Source organism: Lemur catta, chromosome 10 (assembly GCF_020740605.2).
Source record: "Lemur catta isolate mLemCat1 chromosome 10, mLemCat1.pri, whole genome shotgun sequence".
Classification (NCBI taxonomy): Eukaryota; Metazoa; Chordata; class Mammalia; order Primates; family Lemuridae; genus Lemur; species Lemur catta.
The window spans coordinates 68,815,153-68,821,107 of NC_059137.1; positions in this window are offsets into that span (position 1 = coordinate 68,815,153).

Genomic DNA, 5,955 nt, shown 5'->3' on the forward strand with positions numbered 1-5,955 from the left:
CCAATTAAGTTTGCATATGTTTGATGAGAGCAGAAATATTGGCTATATATTTATTTAACCTCTGTACTTTGGGAGCTTAAAACAGTATTTGGGAGTTAAAAAGAAGTTTATCCTAGAACTTGTCAATCTAAATCTAAGTATTTACCAAGAGAAATAAAAACATGTTCATGCAAAGATATACTCACAAATATTATTAACACTTTGTTCTTACTAGCTTAAAACTGGTAAAAGATAAAATATCTTAAAAACAGGTGAATAGAGAGGACCAAACTATGGTCTATCCATATACCAAAAGTGCTAAGCAATAGAAAGAAATGAGCTATTGAAATACAAAACTATGGATAAATCTCAAAAATATGATTGGCCAAAGAAAAAGAGAAAAACAAGGTATAAAATAACACTAACTGAGTAATTCTACTTATATGAAATTCTAGAATTCACAAGACTAATGTATAATAGAAATAGAATGTAGATCAATGGTTGCTTGTAGCAGAGAGGGAAGGATAAAGAAAGTTTTGGAGTGATGGATGAAATGTGTTACATCTTGATCGTGGTGGTGATTACACAAAATGTATATATTTATCAAAACTCACTGACCTGTACACTTCAAATGGATTTATTTTAGTGAATGTAAACTATACCTCAAAAAAGCTGATTAACAACAATAGTAGCTGATGCATAGTAAAACATTTAATAAATATTTGTGAATGAGCAAAACTTACAATTTTATTCGTACAACACACATTATTGATTTGAAGACAAAATGAATGTTATGAATTAATTATCTCACCTATCTGTGTTGGTGGGCTATCTGTAATAATTAATCTGGGAAGTTTTCCATTTCTAATGCAATCCAGTGTTATTTTCTCTAGGTCTCGATGATTCAGATGAGTTTTGGTCCTTATAGGCTTTCTGAAAAGATTTACCACAAAATGATTAACAACACAATTTAGAAAGTTACAAAGACATTAAGTATCATAATGATTACATTTTAATATTGGAGTTAATGCAATGCATTCTGAGTAACAGGTAATGTACCATATTAAGTAAAATGGCTTGAAAAATTTTTGGTTACGTTCTTCCTTAGGAAATCATACTTTCATATCTTTAGATACATAGAGTGATTCCTTTCGTACTCATGAGTTTAAATTGCCAGATTTTTAAAAGTAAAATCACAATATTGAGAAAGTTAATATTATACAGAATTAAAATAAATGTATTAGGATATTTTGCAGAAAATTTGGCAGTGCATATCAAAAGGCAGAAGATAATTCCTCAGGCCTCAAATCATTACTCCTCTCCTTGTTTTGCTTTAAGGTATTCCATTAGATTGTCTTTTTTATGCAACTCTCTAATAAAGTAGGATCAATTAAAAGCCTTGACTGTACACTGAAAACAGTTTTATTAACTAGAGAATGTTTAAAAAGTATAAATCTGAGCGTTGCATTTCCACCAATTCATAGCTCTTCAAAGTACCTTTCAAAGTCCTCTGGTACATCCATAAAACGTTCCTTATGGGACAAAATGTTTGCCCGTATATAATTATCCGCTTTCTTGTCCTCAAAACTCTCAGCATCATTTTTTGTGAGCAGGTGATGGATTCTTTGACGTGCCACTGGAATATCACAGTATATAATGTGGACCTGATACAAAATTAAGATTAGATCGTTTTACTGACAGAAACTTTAAACTTACTACTTATCACTATTCAACTATTCTATTCCACCATCAGAGGTGTTTGGACAAAGATTAAATGGCCAGTAGGCTGGGAAGTTGTGAGAAGGATTCAAGTATTAGAAGTCATTGAATTAGATGTCATTTGAGGTTGATGATGGCTTGAGATTCTATGATCTCTGGCTTTTCAGAATCCATTTTTATTTCTTCCCAACCAGATGTGCATATAATGCTAAGTTTGTTTTATATTTACATAACATTTAAATGAATGTTAGCTTGTAATTTTTTAAATAAATCTAAGCAAGTGAGCTGGGGCCATGCTTGTTCAGTGCTACACCCTGGTTTATGTGCCTGTCAGTGTTACAGAAACACCAAGCTGTGTGAAACTCACCCCATGTCACTTCAGGAAACTGCTGTGTTTTCTTCTGATTTAGTTATGCACTGTTGTAACCCGGTTTTTAAAATTTCTATTACTTTTTTTAGCAAAATAGCCACATATTATAAAGAGTCAGAGTCTTTTCTAAAATTTCATTTTTATCTTTTTGTAGGATGTAAATAATTTTTATTGTTAAAATGCCCTGCAATTTCTGCTATCACACAGTGAATCATTTTTGAAAATACATATAACATATTATGCTTTAACAAATAATTCAACAATCTTATTTTAAGATTTGTCTATCATTGAGATTTTCTAAATAAGAGTCATTTTTTTCCATGGATGTCTTCTAAGTTCCAACCATTTAAATTATTCAGGCTTCAGACTGCACCACTCCTACACTTAGGTAATTAGAGTTATAAATACTATGAGAACAAACTTAACCATTAACCAGGCATTAACGTGACAAACTTTAAAAATATTGCCAAAAAAAGAGAGAAAGAAAGAAGGAAAATAAGGAAGAAAAAAATAAAAACAAAAAGGCATAAAAACTGAAATAGAATCATGGCATTTAAGTGTTCATTAAGTGTTCATTGTTCATAGTAACAATAGGATACTTTATAAATGCTTTATATATGAAGTTGATAATAGCTGTCATAATTATAGTATCTGTTTTTAGTAGGCTTTCAAGATTGAAGATACAAATCCATCAACACTCTCATGTTTTAGCATCTGAAAGATAATTAGCTCCTTTAATTAAAGGCCAATGAGGGACATACTACGCAGCCCACACAGAAATCAAGCCTATAAATATCTTAGTGTTTTAATCAACTGCGATCTAAACACAAACTACATTCTTGACGATGAAGAGCACAAGAAAAAGTCTGTATTAAAATCATTTTGCCTTTGACCTTGTTGTTGATCATCCTTTCCAATAAACACATTATTATATTAACAATGCTTTCCTTCTATAAAAATAAGGAAAATATATATTCTTGATTCTTTTTCTTGCTATAAATTGAATTTGCATTTGGGAAGGCAAATATAGGCTATCTGCACGTCAGTTAAGTGTTTTATTACAACATCTGTCTATTCTGAAGAGATAGGGTGAAATAAGATGTACTGGAAATGCATCAGATGGGAAGTTCAGGAACCCTAGTTCACCGTTCACTAGCTGTGTGACTGCCGGTGATGTCACATAAGCTCATTGTTTTTCCCTGAATCGAAGAAGAGGAATGGACCACATGAGCATTTTGCAAACGTGGCCCTCAAGAGCTTGGTTTCCTGAGGGGTTTTCAAGCACTTTTCTCCTCTGGAGCTCCTATTGCTCTATCTCAGCATCAAGGTACCTCGGTGTTTTTATTATTATTATTATTATTATTATTATTTTGATGCAATATGTTATATATTTTGGGTTTTAGTGACAAGATTTTGTTTAAAGAAAGAAACTAATTTATAAAACGGTTTGAAAGCCACTGGTCTGAATTAGCAGTGGTACTCTTTGTAGCTCACCAGTTCTCTGTTGGGGCTTATTCCAATGCGGTGAGCTATTTGTCCCCGCATATTGGACCAGGCAATGAAAACAATAAATGGATAAAAATGTTTGCCTTTTGATGTTCTTAATCACCAAAGTTTCATTTGGAAAATGTCTCTGATACTTACCGTGCTTAATAAAATTTTCAGCAATCGATTGATGGTTTCAGGAGGGCCACTCAATCTCCTAGGTTCACTTTCACTTTGCAAAATCTCTTTAGTAGCTCTTTCCCATTTGGATAAGGCCTGTTTCATTTTTTCCAGCTTGAGTAAGGTCCCTGCTATGTATTGCTCTAACAGGATATTCTTTCCTTCTGCCGCTATGATAATAGCCTGGAAAAAGAAAATACAAGTTAAGTTTTAATTTCCGGATAAAAATGTTTTTGCCTTTTAGTCTAAGAAGTAGAACAAATACTATTATGCCATCACAGGCTAAAAAGCAGCAATAAAATGTACTCATAAAAAGCAAAGTATAATGTATAAAATGCCAGATACTTAAATTCTGACCCATGTGGTTTGAAAATATTTTTAAAAAAATGCTCCAGAAATGCTGTGGGAAATGGTTTGAAACTATAAACTGAGAAGTTTGTTGCTACTGTAATTTAAAAATTTTAAAGTTAACTGAGTGTTTGAGAGATACTTTTAAGAGACACTTTATAAAACACAATACACAGACTTTTAAAGGATATTTAGGAGTATGTTTCACAAGAAGTACCTACCTATACTCTAAATGGGCAAAAGCAAAATAAAGTACATATAATAAGAAGGCATAGTCAACATTAACTTAACAAATACATGTGGAATGAATCGATTAGTGCTCATCTGTCTTAGTCTGTTTTGTGTTGCTATCACAGCATACCTGAGACTAAGTAATTTATAATAAATAGAAATTTATTTCTCACATTTCTGGAGGCTGAGAATTCCAAGATTGAGAAGCCAGCATCTGGAGAGGGCCTTTTTGCTTCATCGTCCCAGGACAGAAGGCAGGGGGGCCAAGAGAGAGAGCCCATTCCTGAAAACCCTTTTATTAAGGTATTAATCCCACCCATGAGGGTGCAGCCCCCCCCTCACAGTTTAATCACCTCTTGAAGGTCACACCTCTCAATGCTGTTACAATGGCAGTTAAATCTCAACATGAGTTTTGGAGGTGACAAACATTCAAACGGTAGTATTCCGGGGCTGGCCCCCAAAACTCATGTCTTTCTCACATACAAGATACATTCATTTCATTCCAATAGACTCAAGAGCCTTAACTCATTCTAATATCAACTCATAAATCCAAAGTCCCGAGTCTCATTTAAGTCAGATATGGGTTAGACTCAAGGCATGATTTATCCTGTGGAAAATCCCCTCTAGCTATGGGCCTGCAAAATAGAATAATTTATGTGTTTCCAAAATAAAATAATGGGACATGCATAGGATAACATTTCCATTATAAAGTGGAGAAATAGGTAAGAGGGAAAGAATAACAGTTTTGAAGTAAGTTCAAAACCCAACAGGGGGCCGGGCGCGGTGGCTCACGCCTGTAATCCTAGCACCCTGGGAGGCTGAGGCGGGTGGATCGCTCGAGGTCAGGAGTTCGAGACCAGCCTGAGCGAGACCCCGTCTCTACTAAAAATAGAAATAAAAATTATCTGGACAACTAAAAATATATATAGAAAAAAAAATTAGCTGGGCATGGTGGCACATGCCTGTAGTCCCAGCTACTAGGGAGGCTGAGGCAGTAGGATTGCTTAAGCCCAGGAGTCTGAGGTTGCTGTGAGCTAGGCTGACGCCACGGCACTCACTCTAGATCAGGCAACAGAGCGAGACTCTGTCTCAAAAAAAAAAAAAAAAAAAAAAACCAACAGGGCAAACAACATCAAATACTAAGTTTCCAGTATAACCTTCCTTGACTCCATGTCCCACCTCCTGGACACACAGAGCTGGGAGTTGGGCCTCTAAGGTCCTGGAGAGCCTCACGCTCAAGGCTTTGCTGATTGCAGCTTATGTGGCTGCTCTTGAGGGTTGGAGTCAGGTGCCCACAGCTTTCCCAGGCTGGTGTTGCACTCTGACAGCTCCGTAGTTCTCTGGTTTGAAGGTGGCCTCATCCCCATTGCTCCACTAGGCATTGGCTCAGTGGGGACACTCTGCAGCAGCTCCAACCCTGCTGCATGTTTCTGCCTGGGCCAACATCTAGGCAGAGGTAGCCATGCCTCCACAGCTCTTGCATTCTGAGCACCTGCAGAATTAGTACCACGTGGACATTGCCAAGATTTATGGCTTATACCTTCTAGAGCAGTGGGTTGAAACATACCTGGACATGCCTGAGCCATGAGTGGGGTGGCCAAGGAGCATTGGACTAGAATCTAGAGGGTAGAGACCCTGCCTGG